At 41.1% G+C, this 17,436-nt stretch overlaps 1 protein-coding gene and 1 long non-coding RNA gene across 10 annotated transcripts in view; one reads left to right on the plus strand and one right to left on the minus strand.

Moving 5' to 3' along the window:
* Positions 1-17,436, plus strand: part of MAGI1 (membrane associated guanylate kinase, WW and PDZ domain containing 1) — a 685,858-nt gene that overhangs the window by 121,187 nt on the left and 547,235 nt on the right. The window lies entirely within an intron of this gene.
* LOC111533674 overlaps positions 1-17,436 on the minus strand; it is a 32,161-nt gene that overhangs the window by 6,967 nt on the left and 7,758 nt on the right. The window contains exon 2 of the long non-coding RNA XR_002728939.1: positions 4,427-4,517. This is a non-coding gene — a long non-coding RNA (uncharacterized LOC111533674). The remainder of the gene's footprint in view (positions 1-4,426; positions 4,518-17,436) is intronic.

The following is a 17,436-nucleotide window of genomic DNA, read 5'->3' on the forward strand; positions in this document are numbered from 1 at the left end:
ATGGTGAAACCCTGTGTCTACTAAAAATACAAAAATTAGCTGGGCATGGTGGTGTGTGCCTGTAATCCCAGCTACTTGGCAGGCTGAGGCAGGAGAATTGCTTGAACCCGGGAAGCGGAGGTTGCAGTGACCCGAGATCGCACCATTGCATTCCAGCCTGGTGACAGACTGAGACTTCGTCTAAAAAAAAATAAAAAAAAAAAATGTTGTGGAGCAAGACACTACTATAGATCCTCAAAAGAGTGTAATGCACAGGTGAATGTTCCCAACCCCAGATTTTTAACCAAGAGGAGCAAAATAAAGAGTGCAGAAAATTGACCTGAGAGAGTTATGTAAGTTCCTTCTTAAACTACAGATGCCCTTCTGGGAATTTAATAAAAATGCTTAATGATAAGAATTCATGTTTACTGATTCTGACCCTACCTCAGTGTGTAGATACTCTCTTTGTAACTGTAAAATTAGTTTCATTCTTTTGTTTTTCTGAGTAGCTGTTTAAAAACAATAGACTTTGTTAGAGTATATTTTAGATTCACAATAAAATTGAGAGGAAGGTACAGAGATTTCCCATGTACCCTCTGCCTCCAGCCTGTGCACAGCCTCCCCCATTATCAACATCCCCCACCAACGTGGTACATTTGTTACGACTGATGAACCTACGTTGACACATCGTTATCATCCAAAGACCGTAGTTTACATTAGGGTTCATTCTTGGTGTTGTACATTTTATAGGGTTGAACAAATATATAATAACATATGTCCACCGTTGTAATAGACAGACTAGTTTCACTGCCTAAAAGTTCTCGGTGTTCTACTTATTTATCTCCCTGCCCCCTAACTTCTGATCTTTTTACTCTCTCTATTGTTTTGCCTTTTCCAGAATGTCAGATAATTGGAATCATATAATATGTAGGCTTTTGACATTGGCTTCTTTCACTTAGCAATATGCATTTGTAAGTTTCCTCCATGTGTTTTCATGGCTTGATGGTATGTTTCTTTTTAGTGTTGAATAATATTCCCTTGTCTAGATGTACCATAGTTCTTTTATCCATTCATCTACTGAAGGACGACTTGGTAATCACACATAAAGCTTTTATAAATTTTCGTATGCAGGTTTTTGTGTGGACGTAAGTTTTCAACTCCTTTGCTGAATACCAAGGAGCATGATTGCTAGCTAGATTGTGTGGTAAGATTATGTTTAGTTTTGTAAGAAACTGCCAAACTGTCTTCCAAAGTGGCAATATAATTTTGCATTCCCACCAGCAATGAGTGAGACTTCCTGTTGCTCCACATCCTTGTCAGCATTTGGTGGTGTCAGTGTTCAGGATTTTAGCTATACTAATAGGTGTGTAGTGGTATCTCATTGTTGGTTTTATTTTTCAATTTCAAAAGTGCTACTAGTGATGCAGAAGGATAGAGGAGAAAGGAAACTCTGTAACCCCACATAACTCCTCTTCCTTAAGAGTTAATAGTATGATATGTATCTTTCTAGATGTTTTTCTCTTTATATGTAAGAAGGTGGAAATGTCTAAGGATAAGCTTAAGAAATAAAAACAGATTATTTCAATTACCTTTGACATTATAAATTTAAAATATAAGAAACGCCTTAAATTTAAAATATAAGAAAACAAGAAAAATTTGTTCAGACAAATTTTTAAAGAAATCAAAGGTAACTTTTTTGGACCATTAATATATTATGTGTACAATTATCCAAGATTTTAAAAAGTATACAGTGAGAACAGTAGATCTTATCCCTGACAACTGTCTTCTCCTATCCTCATTATTTCATTATTTGGTTTCTCTGGAGGTAGTGGCAGGGTGTGTGTGTGTGTGTGTGTGTATGATATATACATACTTAAGTAAGAAATTAATGTATATAGGCCGGGTGCAGTAGCTCACATCTGTAATCTCAGCACTTTGGAAGGTGATTGCAGTTTGGCCGTGTCCCCACCCAAATCTCATTTTTAATTGTAGCTCCCATAATTCCTATGTGTTGTGGAAGGGAACTGGTGGGAGATAATTGAATCATGGAGTGGTTTTTCCCATTCTATTCTTGTGGTAGTGAAAAAGTCTCACGATATCTGATGATTTTATAAGGGGTTTCCTCTTTCGCTTGGCTCTCATTTTCTCTCTTGGCTGCCACCATGTAAGGTGTACCTTTTGCCTTCTGCCATCACTGTAAGGCCTCCCCAGCCACATAGAGCTGTGAGTCCATTAAACCTCTTTTTCTTTATAAATTATCCAGTCTTGGGTATGTCTTTATCAAGCAGTGTGAGAACAGACGAATACAGTGGCTGACACGGGCAGATCAGTTGAGGCCAGAAATTCGAGACCAGCCTGGCTATGATGGTGAAACCCCGTCTCTACTAAAAATACAAAAAAACTGGCTGGGTGTGGTGGCATGTGCCTGCAATCCCAGCTTCTTGGGAGCCTGAAGCACGAGAATTATATCAACCCAGGAGGCAAAGGTTGCAGTGAGCTGAGAACGTGCCACTGCACTCCAGCCTGAGCAACAGAGCAAGACTCTGTCTCAAAGAAAAGAAAGAAATACATGAATATATATAATATACTGTGTATAGAATATTATAAATATGTATATAAACATATACATGTTATATAAATATATTCACATTCTATATGTGTATAATATAAATGCATATGTATTTCTTACAGAGAAATAATATATACACAAATTTGCATTTTGCTTTTTCAACATAAATGGAAACTTGATTTACTGAGTTCTGAGTCCTTTTTCCAGGGTTATTTATTTTTAGAAGTAAGAAAACACAAATGAACTGGTTTGTCCATAGAGAGGAAAGCCAGGAAGTGTAAAATGCCATTAGTTACCTGATAGTCATCATTTTAGCAAGCAAAGAGCAGGCAGTTTTCGGGAAAGCATATGGAATATGGCTCTTGATGGAACTACGTGCCACTTGGAGGATACACGTGGATAACCCATAGGGATGATTCACTACCAGTGCAGCTGTAAATTTTTCTTTTAATTAGGTAGGAAGCACCTGTGTGTTATTACTTCATCATTTTTCCTCTTCCCAGTCCCAGTCTCTTCAGGGATTAAAAAAAAAAAGGCCCAAACAAGTTGGAATTTAAATTTTCTGTAGGAGAAAGCAGCCAGTGTCTAAAAAGGGGCAAGTGTGCAGATCATCTGCCGGAAGACAGGGTGAGAAGAGTAACTTGAACGGGTGTGAATTTTAGAGGGCAAATGACTGTGCACATTGCAAGGTGTTTGGCATGGAGCGATGTGTTAGCATCCCGTTGGTGTTTGGATTTATGCTTCTGAATTGAGTGTTTAAAAATATTTAACAGAATTAATGCTAAATGTGTACAAGCTGCTGTTCAAATGTGAACAGTACTAGCATTTGTATCTCCTCCAGGCTCTGAGCGTTACCATGAGATGGCACCAGCATCCTTTCGTGACCTCTGTCTGGCAGGAGGCTAAGTGAGACTGGTCATATGATCAGCAGTTCCTTGCAAGGGACTGATCAACATCATTTACTACACAATTTTCCTAAGAGAGGCTTTGTCCTCACATGAATTGTTCTAAATGTGCGTTAGAATACTAACCTAAATATGCTTTGTAAAAAAATTATCAACTATCATTTATTGAGTGCTTACTACATGCTGAGAGCTTTACAAATTTATTCCTGTGTAACTTTCACTACTACCCCAAGGGAGTGCTATTATCTTCATTTTATAGATGGGGAAGTCGATGCTCAGAAAGATAACATACCTCACCCCAGGTCATGCAGCAGGTTACCCTAAGGCATTGAACTCAGTTGTACAGTGCTGAAACCCTTTGTATATATACATATATCCTGCAAATATCCATCCACCGTAAGCAAATTTGTTTGACACATTTGGGTTGACACTGTTCTCAACTTTGTGATTTGTAAATTTAATATGCTCATTAGGCATTTATCGAACCTTAGACCCAAATACTTTTAAGGATGGTGGCCCTCCCAGAGCTCTCAAACCGGTAGCCTGTGGGCTGAATTTGGACTGCACCTGTTTTGTTTTGTCGGAGGGGAGCTAGAGTCAGCACTATGTTTTAATTGAATTGAGCATGAATGCCTTTTGGTCTCTTCTCAGGTCCCCCCTTAGTCTCCATAATTCTCTACTTTCTCTGGCATTGTCTGCTTCACTAGTTGAGGTTATCTGCGTGGCCCCTGATGGCATTTGAATTTGTGATAGCAGAAACCATGAGCCACGAAGTATCTCAGTTAGAATGTGTTCATTTGTGAGTTCAGATTAATTAGTTAACAAATCGATCTTTGCTCTCAAATAAATGTTGCTGGATTTACGGTGCTCAATGTGCAACAGAGAGTTGACTTTTTTCCCAGGCTTTTCATGGAAGGCCCTCTGTTGGTAGAAGTCCCCCGTCGGGTTTATGCTGGCTGATATGTATGCTGACCTGTGGATGTCGTCATATGGTGCATCTCCTAAAGGCTGATGTTTGGTTGATTATAATATGCCCTGAGGTGATTTTGATCATGAAGCTAAATCTAATGGAGAAAACATGAAAGCCAATTAGTTGTTAATAAACATTAGGGGGAGAAAGGAGGGTCTAAGATCCTCTTTTCTTCCCTCTTTGCCTCCCTTTGTCTTTTCTAATGGACTCTCTGGCTCTTTTCTAATGGACTCTGTGGCTTTAAAGCAATTGCTTTCTGAGTCCATGTGAGTGTTTTCTAAATTACCAAGAATATTCAGGAGTGTTTGGGCCCCTTGAATTGAAGATAAAGACCTTGGGACACACAGTCAGTGGTAGAATTCCTCCATAGTACTCTATTCACATTGCCTTCAAAAAGTACAGTATGTTCTGAAGGAATTTCTCCTCCATGTATTTCCTCCGTTAACCGTTCTTCTGCTGTGTTTTCAGTTTGTTTTCCATGGAACACCTGCCTGAAGGATGCTCTTTGCAAATAAGTTTGCGAAATGCTTTTTATTCCAATACTTTGTTAGGGATTTGAAAGACATCTCATGGTAAATGCTCCAAGCAGTACTTTATTTAAGGAACCTGTTTTGCCCAATGCAGCATTTTCCTAATTAGTGAACTAACAGAACCCTTTCTGGAATCTCTGCTTTCTGAACACCACCTCCCCATCTTCCAAAACAACCTATACCTATTAGCTTTCTACAGGCCCTACTTTGGGGTTGCCATTCCCAAATTTAGTTCAGAATTTAGGTAGAAATTACCTAGAAGCATTGAACCATGTTTTGGACATTTTTGGGGGTTGGGGAGTAGGAATAATCCCAATTCCATCCAAATGCAAGTTTGTCAAATATGGAAAAATGGTTCTTAAAGAATTGAACTTCATGGCTTGGGAATGTTTATTTATTTATTATTTTTTGTTTGCTTGTTTGTTTGAGACAGAGTCTTGCTCTGTTGCCCAGGCTGGAGTTCAGTGGCACAATCTCTGCTCACTGCAACCTCGGCCTCCTGGATTCAACCTCTGCCTCCTGTGCCTCAGCCTCCTGAGTATCTGGGATTACAGGCGTGCACCACCATGCCTGGCTAATTTTTGTAGTAGAGACGGGATTTCACCATTGGCCAGGCTGGTCTCGAACTCCTGACCTCAAGTGATCCACCTGCCTTGCCTCCCAAAGTGCTGGGATTGTAGGCGTGAGCCACCGCGCCCAGCCCTTGATGGCTTGGTAGTATTTAAAGAGATTAGACTAGATAAAAGTTTACTTTATTCTTCATGATGTCTGATAGGTTATTTGCTGATATAGGCGCTGTGTCTGGATTTCCTTTCATGACTTGTACCTAGTGTAGCCATTTATAGTGTATTTGACAAACTTGTCCACTTGTAGACTCAGGTAGGCCTGCTTGACCTCCTCTGGGGATGTTTGCTAATGTTTTGTCAGAGCTGATACAATTTTCCACGTTCATGCTTTCTTTTGATTCTCATAATAATCTTCTAAGGTAACTAAAAAAAAAAAAATCCTTATTTCCCTATTTGATTAAGGAAACTGGTCCTAAGAGATTAAGTCACTTGGTCAGGGTCTCTTGGTGAGGTACTTAAATTAAATTGGTTTTCCAGGTTCTGGTCTTCATTTTCCAAACTAATCCTGCTTTGTGTGTGACCTGAAAAACACTTTTTTGTTACCTGTTTTTGTTTGTTTAAACTAAACATGTACTTGCTTATTAGACGAAGCAGGGAGCCCAAATAAAACCAGATGTGAGCTGCTTTTAACCATCCCCGAATCGTAATGATCCATATGTGAATTATCCCCTTGTAGCTAGTTTTTAATCCCAGACTGGTCTCTTCCAGTTTTTCAGCCTGCTGTTCAAGTCTCCCCAGTTCCTGACTTGGTTTTGTCAGAGCAGATTAGAGAGAAATTCTATAGTCTGAGAACACGATGTGTATGATTTAGGAAGCAGAACTCTTTTTTTTTTTTTTTTTTTTTTTTTTGAGATCAGAGTTTTCTTTGTTTTCCATTTACCTGAAGTAATGCATTGTTTCATTTAAACTTAAATAGCTTTCAAGATTGGGTTCATGAACATGTCAGTGGGCAGAGTTTCATATCTGGGCTCGAGAGATGACAGAATAAATATATCTAAGACAGAATTATTTTCACACCTACCTTTTCCCTTTCAAATTCTATCATCAGTGATGGAGAATTTAGGCTTTCAAGGGCACACTTGGATTTAAATCTCAGTTTGTCCATTTAGTAGCTGTAAATGCCCTTGGGCAAGTTAATCTCTTTGCCTTGGTGTGGTTATCCTCCAAATGGGATAACCCCACCTATATTGAGGAATTAAATGCAGTAACGAATGGGAAGCCACTAAGCACAGTGCCTTACACGGAAACATTAATAATAGATAAAAAAATTTGTATCGCCTTCTAGGTGCCAAGTTTGGTGCTAGGAAATAATCCAATGTGCTATCAAATATGATTTGGTAATTTGTTTGGAGAATGGGGTAAATGAAAACAGTAAGAATATATAATAGACTTACATACAAATTTTGAAGAGAGAGTGGTTATGCTGTTGGGGTGTGGCTTTGAAAGGCTTAAAAATAATCAGGGGTGTTGAATTTTGATCCCAAGGTTTAAGAATGACTTTAATAAGCACGCAAGTTAGGATATACTTCGGTCCTAAGTGCAAAAAAAAAAAAAACTCTACCCTGAATCCACCCTAAGCAGAAAATAAATTTGTTGTAAACAAACAATAGATATGTGGAGTAGTTTACAGGATCTGAGAAACACCTGAAAAATGGGATCAGAAAGGTGGACACTGGGCAGCTCTGGGGCTGCTGGTGGAGGGAGCTGAAGCCACATCTCTGTAGAGCGTCCCCCAGAGGATGAGCCAACTCCAACCCTTTTCAGTCTTTTTCTGCTTGAAATTCAAATTCCATGGACAAATGTTCAAATGTCCCAGTTTGAGTAAAATGTCTAAACCAGCCTATGGAGATAAGCTATTTTCGTTTGACAAAACTGGATTGTTTCTATCAGAAATGGGGAACATAGATGTTGGATAGCAAAGTCCACCATGTCCGAAGGAGGCCTGAAGGTAGACATCCGTGTACTGTGTTGGATAGGTGATGAGCAGAGATTTAACTACTAGGTCAGGACCTTTATGTCGGGAAGTAAAATTAAAGAGGTATTTTGGGATTATGACCTGATAGTGACGGGAAGCTACTGTAGAGTTTTGATGGAGGTTGAGGGGCACTCGTTTCTACTGCAGGATATTTTAAATAAGTAGTTCTTTAATAAGCAGTAGTGACTCTTTTCTCAGATTAGATGATCACTTTCCCAGCTATCTCATGCCTCCACGTCCTCCATCATATCAGTGTTTGCATTGGTGCTGCCCCAGCAATCACTTCAATTAGTAGATTAGTACGTAAACAGGAAAGCCACTTGCAATGGTGGCATACTTTATTGGTTGGTTTTCACTGATTGATTTTCAAGGGTGCTTGTTTTTCCTCTGGAATATGCATTTGAAAGACTTGCGTATTGGCAACAGTACGGCATTGTATTTATCCTCATTTTTAAATGTATTTTCATTGTGATAACTGGTATACTTTTTCATGGGGGGATAAAAGATCTTTTTCCAAATTGGAGTTCTCGGTTATATCTCTCTCTTAACAAAAGTACTCTGTAACTCTTCACTTTGGCAGCCCCGAATACCTAAACATGTTTATTGTTTTATATTCAGTTATTTAAGGTAATATTGTCCAAACACAGACGGAAGGTTATGAGCTAGATCAGGGGTCCCTAACCCCCAGGTCGTGGACCGATGCTGGTCTGTGGCCTGTTAGGAATTGGGCTGCACAGCAGAAGGTGAGCAGTGGGCAAGTGAGCATTACTGCCTGAGCTCCGCCTCCTGTCTGGCATTAGATTCTCATTGGAGTGTGAATCCTGTTGTGAACTGCACATGTGAGGGATCTAGTTGTGCGCTTCTTATGAGAATCTAACTAGTGCCTGATGATCTGAGATGGGACGGTTTAGTCTGAAAACCATCCCCCACCCCTGGCCCATGGAAATACTGTCTTCCACCAAACCGGTCCATGGTGCCAAAAAGGTTAGGGATCGCTGGTACAGATACTATCTGGGTTTGATTATCTTGCTTGGAATCCCCACATCCCTGAAATAAAGCAGGCAGCAGTTAGTTTAAATTATTTTATTTTATTTTATTTTTAATTTTTGGGGATATAGGGTCTCACTCTGTCACTTAGGCTGGACTGCGGTGGTATGATCACATCTCACTGCAGCCTTGACCTTTTGAGCTCAAGTGATCCTCCTACATCAGCCTCCTGAGTAGTTGGGATTATAGGCGCCCACCACCACACTGGGCTAATTATTATTTTTTTGAGACAGGGTCTTCCGTTGTTACCCAGATTGGAGTGCAGTGGTGTGATCACGGCTCACAGAAGCTTCAACCTCTCAGGCTCAAGTGAGTCCTCCCACCTTGGCCTCCCAAGTAACTGGGACTACAGGCATGTGCCACAACACCTAGCTAATTAAACAGTTTTTTTTTTTTTTTTTAATAGAGACGAGGTCTCAACTTTGTTGCCCAGGCTGATCTTGAACTCCTGGGCTCAAGTGATCCTCCTGCCTCTGCCTTGCAAAGTGTTGATATTACAGGCATGAGCCACCATGCCCAGACTACATTAACTCCTTAAAGGTGGGCCATGGAAATAATGTTGATACTAGCTCTTCAGTGATGGTGTCAGTACAGGAAGAGAGAATTTATATACTTGAATACATTTTGAGGGTAGCTTCATGAGGCACTGTGAGCGAAGGCTTTTCGTAATGAAATACTCTACTTGGTCATAGACACACCTTAACTTGATTCCCAATTGTGTATGGAATTGGCATTATAAAAGGCCATCCCTAGAAAATGGGTTATTTGATCACAACTAGACGTCATCCTCTATATTTTAGAACCATACATTTACTACTTTTATTAAAAAATTGATTCGTGTCAGCATAACATGCTGAGAATAAGCAGACTTCTGATTGTCTGCCCCACTGTGTTGTAGATGGAAACGTAGACTGTGAGTGGTCTCTGTGGTTCATGACCAAGGGAGTCCTCTAATGATAAGGCATGCTGGAGAGCTGCCCCAGGAGTCTGTTGGAAAGACTGATCCACGTTTTCTGGAGGGGAAGTCGGCCAGGGAGTCCTAATATCCTTTACATTGGACAACTCAGATATTAGTTTTTCCGTAGCTGATTTTTGCAACCTTGCTTCATTTCATAGAGAGAAAAATATAGAAGATAATTTGCAGGAATTAAAAGTTGTTTCATTTAGAAATAATAAGGATTGGCCGGGCGCGGTGGCTCATGCCTCTAATTCCAGCACTTTGGGAGGCCAAGGCGGGTGGATCACAAGGTCAGGAGTTCAAGACCAGCCTGGTCAAGATGGTGAAACCCCATCTCTACTAAAAATACAAAAAATTAGCCACGCGTGATAGCGGGTGCCTGTAATCCCAGCAGAGCTTGAACCTGGGAGGCAGAGGTTGCAGTGAGCTGAGATCACACCGCTGCACTCCAGCCTGGGCGACAGAGTAAGACTCTGTCTCAAAAAAAAATTAAAAAAAAGGAAATATTAAGGATTATCGTGGTCAGTATTGGCAGAAAGAAGAGTGTTCAACACCAGGAAAAAGACATTGGTGTTTTGTTGTTTTGTAGACATTTTCTGCGTATAATACTTTTGAGTGTTTCTTATTGTGTGGTGTATGTGAGCTAGCAAAATATTCAATATTTGATGTCTTCTGTTATTTTGAATTCATGTATAAGAACTTTTCCTTCAGGGCATGTTTGTTTATGAGTGGCATTTGGTGTATTTCTTGTGTTAACTTTGATTCTCTCTTTTTGAGTTGTGCTCGTGTGGTGTTTGCATGCCCCATGAATCATAAGAATTTCAGATAATCATAAGCACTAGAGAGAAAGTAAAACAGAGGGATTTGACAGAGAGTGTTGGAGCTGGGTTAACACGTGACAGGGTATTCCTAGCTAGCTCCTTGGCAGAGGGGATATTTTGAGTTGAGACACAAATATGGGGCCAAGTCAGGCAAATGGATACTGGGACAAGAATGTTTCCTAAAAAGCCAATGACAAGCACCAAGACTCTAAGGCAGGAACAAGCCTGAAAAGACCATCCGATGCTTGAGAAGGTAATTGAGGTGGAGAAGGAATAGCCTCAGGCTCACAGGAAGTTAGAGTGAAGTTACCTAGAGGGAGCAATGGCAATTCTGAATGAGAATTCAGGACTGGGCATCCCATAACACTGGATCCACTGAAGACTTCAACCTGAAAAAGGTAAAGTCTTCTGGTTTGTCATTTCCGGAGGGCAGTGGATTCCTAGATTTTTAATCAATCTGTGCATTTGCTTTTAATGTGCCCATTTTACTTCCAAAGTTACTTATATTTCCATAGCCAAAGTTTGACTGACTGAGTTGTTATAAGTTCCAGGGAAGGCGGGTATGGAGGGATAAGTACTTTGCATGTGGTGACCTTCAAAGGATTTGGCAACAGAGACCTGGGTTTAAGTCTTGGTTTTGTCACTGACAAGCTGTAGAACTTTGAGCAAATAACTCAGCCTTACCAGGTCTCAGCCTGTGAAAAGGATAATCTCATCCACCCACTAGGGTTATCTGAAGGATCCATGGGAATAACATATATATTAATAACATGTTTATTTTCAATAATATTATACATCCTGCTATTTTTTGAAATCAAAGGGAGTTAAGCGGTAATATTTTTAGCAATTTGAAAAATCTAATTGAGGGCTATCCTTAGGCAGTAGAGTTGAATTCATGTTAATTTTGTCATCAAGCCATTTCTTTTTACAAATCCTTAGTCTTCACCAAGTGGAGTGTTTTTTTTTTTTTTTTGTAAACAAGAGGCAAGATTTTTCTCACTGAATTTGTGGATCAATGCTAGAGACAAAAGGGAAATCTCATTTCTCCGCCACTGTTCAAGTCCAGAAGTACATTGTCAAGTTCTTTTTTGGCTGAAACTTACTAGGATGGCTGTAGATTTTTTTTTCTTTTTCTTTTCTTTTTTTATAAATACACAGTCTTGCTCTGTTGCCCAGGCTGTAGTGCAATGGTGTGATCTTGGCTCACTGCAACCTCTGCCTCGTGGGTTCAAGCAATTCTCTTATCTCAGCCTCCCTAGTAGCTGGGATTATAGGCGCCCACCACCACGCCCACTTAATTTTTGTATTTTTAGTAGAGATGAGGTTCCACCATGTTGGTCAGGCTGGTCTCTAACTCCTGACCTCAAGTAATCTGCCTGCCTCAGCCTCCCAAAGTGCTGGGATTCCAAGCATGAGCCACCATGCCCAGCTAAGATGGCTATAGATTTTGTTTTTGATTATTGAAACTTTTCTTTGTCTTTGGCATTTCCCTTGAGAGTTTAATGAAAACATTGACTTTTGTGGAGGGCAGGAATGGGCCTGGAAGAAAGGGAGGGTGATTCCCCCGGGAAAAGAAGTCCACCCGTTGCATCTTGCCCTTGCTATGGTTCAGCCCTGTGTTAAATTGACCAGTGGACGTGCTGCCCTTCAAACTGGGCTGAAATTCCTTCCCTGCTCTCATCTGCCTACTTCATCCTAAACCTCTCTTTAAGCACCCAGCCCTGGTGCTTCCTTCTTCATGGAGCCTTTACATGCTATTCCAGCCCACATTGATGTCTCCCATCCTTGAATTCACTTCAGACCATCAGTCTCCCTTTCCTAGTTTAGTGCTATTTCGAGTAATATATTCTTTTTGTTATTAGATGCTACCATTTTCAAGATGTGCCTGCATGGTAACAGTATATTTTCAGGGAGAAGAATGACACACTTCTGAATTATTAGCTAATGCAAAACACATGCTCAAATATAGTGATGTTAAAGAAACCAAGTGAACAAAAGCAAGGTTATGTTTTTAATAAGAGAATGTCTTAATTGTGCATAAACCATCCCAGAAACTCTATTATTTCCATATTTTAAAAACACTCGGAGAACTCTTTCTTATATCCGGAAAGCACCACAAAAATCTGTCAGATGACAAGTCTGTTCTGATCTGTGTGGTGCATTCCTGCCGTGTAGTATAATTTGAGTAGTGTGCAGTCCTCAACTAAGTTGTTAGACTACATTTTGTCCTTTTTCTGTAACTTCTGAGTAGTGCTACTCTAAATTTGCCCTGTAGACCTGAGCTGAGGTGCAAAGTCTGTTTTTGTTAACCTGTGCACAATGGTGTAAATATAGAAATTGAGACTTAGAATTTAGAAATGTAATAGTAATTGGCTGAGTGTGTAATCCTAGCTGCTTGGGAGGCTGAGGTGGGAGGATCATTTGAGCCCAGGAGTTCAAGACTGACCTGGGCAACAGGATGAGACCCTGTCTCTAAAAAAAGAAGAAGGAAAAGAATTATTTATTTATTTATTTATTTTTATTTTTAGGCAAGGTCTCACTCTGTCACCCAGGGTGGAGTGCAGTGGCATGATCATAGCTCCCTGCAGCCTTGACCTCCTGGGCTGAAGTGATCCTCCTACTTCAGCTTCCCAAGTAGCTGGGACTAGAGGTGTACACCACCATGCCCAGCTAATTAGAAAAAAAAATATTTCATAGAGATGAGGTCTCACTATGTTGCCCAGGCTAAGAAAAAGAAATGTAATTGCACAGGACAATTGTCTGTCTGTTGAGTTTAATAATTAAAAGTTGGGTCTTGTATTTTGTAGTGTGTGCATATGTTTTTTCTGGTCATTAATTTTTATTGTCTTTTGATACTCTGGGAAATAAGAAACCACTGGTCCTTTCTCACAACTAGTTTGAGAAGCAGTGCTCTAAAACAGTAGTTTTCAACCCTAGCTGAATATATCATTTAAATCACATAAACCAGATTTAATATCAATTAAATCAGAATCTTGGGGATATAGCATAGGCATTGGTGTTAGTGTTATTATTTTTAGTGTAATTTTTAAGCTCCCCTGTGTATTTTAATGTGGGGTTCTGGTTAAGATCCCCTATATGGAGTACCTATTTTTGTTGAATATGTAGTGATTTCCATTGCAGAGAAAGTTCCAGGATAAGGCCTTTTCTTGTCCCGTTACCTGCTTAAGCTTTGTCTCCAAATGCTGCCCAAAGAGGAGATAGGCAGTCTCGAGAGGCAGTCACCATCTTATGTGCCTGGTCACCCTCCCCATGTGGCAGGTGCTGCATCCACATGGTGACCAGCATATGGCCCTGTCCTCCTGGAGCTTCCAGTCTAGTGAGGGAAGGGAGGCAGGCTGTAAACAATTAAACTCTTCACTATTTTGTCAGTGATACTTGTGAACTGAATGGTGGGTAGGTGATCTGTCTTAGCCACGGTGGTCTAAGACCTGGAGAATGAGAAAGCCAGAGATAGGAATGATAGAGAAAGGGCATTCTGGGCTGAGGGATGGTGGAAGCAACATTCTAGAAGTGGGCAGAGCTTGGAGTGTTGGATGAGGGTAGGTCTTGGGGAGAGCAGTGGCAGCTGGGTTAGGAAGGGCAGCAGAGGCCGGGCCACAGGGCCCTGAAGGCCATGGTCAGGGGTTTGGATTTTGTTCTAAGGGCAGTGGCCATTCACTGGAGGGGTTTTAGCAGGAACCGAGCTTCCTGTCACCCAGTTTGATATGTCAGAAGGTGGATGTCTCTTTGGAGATGTGGTAGGTGAGAAGGGGCCTGAGACTGGGTGATTTTATCACCCTTCTAAATCTGAGAGTCAAGCAGGCAAAACAGAAACTGAAGTAGGGTTGGTCAGTCCAGGCCATTCTTGCCCTCATTGGCTCTTCTTGCTGCATATTTTATGAAGTATCAGCCATCAGGGTAGTGGTGTCTCTTTACTGCCTGGAATTAGTTGGAAAGGTAAGAACTGAATCAAAAAGTTATGGCACAATCTTGACAGCTTCCTCAAAGATTAAGTAGTCTGTGCTCCTTTCTAATTTGCTAGATTTACATGGTTTTGAAGAATTTAGAATTATTTTCTTCCTTCCTTTCTTTTTTTTTTTTTTTTTTAAGAAGAAGTCTTGCTCTGTCACCCAGGCTGGAATGCAGTGGGGCGGTATCGGCTCACTGCAACCTCCACCAGGCCTCCACCTCCTGGGTTCAAGCGATTCTCCTGCCTCAGCCTCCCGAGAAGCTGAGATTACAGGTGTGCACCACCACACCTGGCTAATTTTTGCTTTTTTTTTTTTTTTTTTTTTTCACCATGTTGGCCAGGCTGATTTCGACCTCCATACCTCAGGTGAGCCTCCCACCTTGGCCTCTCAAAGTGCTGGGATTACAGGTGTGAGCCACTGCATCTGGCCTAGAATTATTTTCTGTGCCTGATTTTAGGCAAATTGAAAATAAGAAGCACTTAGGAAGTTTGAGTAAATCAAGCTGACTGGCAAGGATAAAAACAAAACCATTCAGAAAGTACCTTCTTTTCCCTCTGTCTTAGGGAAACTGATCTCTGGAGAAGGTGTGTGTATGTGCAGGCATGTGGGTATGTGCGTATGTGTGTGTTGCATTACATTTGATAAGAACATTTCAGGAGTGTGCTCTCTGTATGCCAGCAATTTCATTCTCATGCTGCCCTAGGAAGTAGGCACTGCTGTTATCCCGGTTTTGTAAATGAGGGAACTGAACTCTGGAGGGAAGTTACTTGCCCACAGTCACACCTGAGTAGGAAACGGCAGACGGGATACATACCCAGGACTCCTAGTCCAAGCTTCCACTTGCCACTCCTGTATTATATTAAGACTTAAAGCTGTGGTGGCTTATGCCTGTAATCCCACTACTTTGGGAGGCCAAGGTGGGAGGATCATTTGATCCCAGGAGTTCAAAACCAGCCTGGGCAACATAGAGACCCTGTCTCTACAAAATATAAACATTGGCTGGGAGTGTTGGTGTGCGCCAGTAGTCCTAGTCCCAGCTGCTTGGGAGGCTGAGGTGGGAGGATTGCTTTAGCCTGTGAGGTTGAGGCTTCAGTGAGCTGAGATTGTGCCTCTGCACTCTAGCTTGTGTGGACAGAGTGATACTTGTCCCCACCACTCCCCGCAAAAAAGACTTTGATCTGAGAACCCCTGTTGATTTTTACTGGATTGACCTTGGTGGCCTCATTCTGGACATTTAGTGACACCTATGACCCCTTTCATTCTCTTCCTTTTGATCCTTAATTTCCGATTTTGTTAAAGCTCCTTAAGGCAATTTTTGTTTTCTCTCTGATTTCCTGAGGTTAATGGTAATGTTGGCAGGGTGATGCTGCTCATCTGGTCTGATTCCCAAGCTGGAGGTAATGGCGTGTGTCCTGCCCTGGTGCTGCTCCGTGATGGGGAGCATGCTCAGTTTCCTGCATTCAGGTGAGAGCAGAGACTTGGCAGGATCCACCCCGTTCAGAGTTGCAGGAAGAGCCTTGGATGCCTGTCCCAAATTGGAATAAGTGGGAGGGAGCCACAGGCTGGTACAGGTAAGAGAGCTCAAGCTCTGTCTTTTCACAGCTAAAACTCAGCCCTTCTGCTGTGATTCTTAGGAGGGCCAGGGGTGCTTTCTGCAGGAATGAATGTAGGAGCTTACTTTTGCATATGCAAGGGGCTGGGCTGTGGCTGCCTTCTCAAGTTCTCAAGTCAGTGTCTAGGGGCTGCTGTCTTCCTGAATTGCTGGGAATTTTATTGTTAAGGAGCCATCTTGGCTGAGTCTGTTTTTATTCTACTATTTGAGGTTGGGCTTGCATTCAGACTGGGAGCAGTCTGTGGCTTCTCTCCTTGTCAGATACCTTGGAGGCGGGCGCAGTGTTCAGGAATCTGATTCTCTGGGAAGACACAATTGCGATGTGAGAGTTTTCTCTCTCCTACAGCTTTGCTTGTTTGTCTCCCTCCTGTTTGTAAAGCAGGAAAATACCAACCCATAAGATTATTGTTCAGTAAACAGAAGCAAATCCAGACATTGATTCCGTACTATTGCTATATTTAGAAATGATCATTAATCCATATCAGAGAACTCTCACAAAGATGTGTTATTTTTGCATTCTTTAGTGTTTAATAAATATCATGGGGCTACATTAAGAAGTATGTTATCCTTTTGAGAAGACCAGTCTTGGTAGTTCTTTTTGTGTAGTGAAAATGATGTATTAAAAAAAATAATAAGAATGAATTTTAAAACCTGGTAAGTATTTTCTGCAGCACAATAAGGATGTACTAGTAAAAGTGCTAATTATTGGAACCCTGTGGGATAGCAGGCATTTGTGAGTTTTTAGGCACTCTGGGATGTATACATGCAAAATTGTGGAGGGTGCTGAGGAAATGAGGACAGTAGAATTAATCTGTACAAAATTTGCCTTTTTCGCAGAATCTGGGGATTGGACCAGAGCCCCGATATAAGTTAAACAGAAGTTATTTGTGTATGTAGATAAATGATTTTCACCGTTCTGAAGCTTAACAGAAATATTTTCAATAGGGAAAAAACCTTGCCGTTGCAGTTCTTTATTTTCCACAGCGGTAGCAAGCCGCAAGTGAGAGAATGTTTTTAATTGAAATCACATAACTTCATCTCAGCCAACTTCCAATTGCTTCCCCTGTGCAGCGTTTTGCCAGAGTTTCAAACAAGACTGTACAAGAAAGGAAAAGAATGTGGCATTCACAGATACTAAAACATTGTAAAAACAACGCTGATATCGCCAGCCAATTCCGTCACCACGTGACTCTCACCCTTCTACCGAGGCTGAACAGAAATGTCATCCATACACTTGCTCTGAGCTCCCAGTCTCCGGTCTGGGCCTGCATGGTGGATTCCTCCTCATTTCAAGGACCACCCTGGGCTATTTTGCCCTTCCTTTTGTGTGGTGTCATCTTTTATTTTTTCCTTGTCTCTTGGTTGTTTTGGTTAGAGACGAGTAGTCTTTATGTTGGGCTCTGCCTTGCAAGTAGTATAAATGCTCTTGAGCGAAAATAAAAAGAGGATGTTTACTGTAAGGGTATCTGAAGC

This window comes from Piliocolobus tephrosceles, chromosome 2 (assembly GCF_002776525.5).
Source record: "Piliocolobus tephrosceles isolate RC106 chromosome 2, ASM277652v3, whole genome shotgun sequence".
Lineage (NCBI taxonomy): Eukaryota > Metazoa > Chordata > Mammalia > Primates > Cercopithecidae > Piliocolobus > Piliocolobus tephrosceles.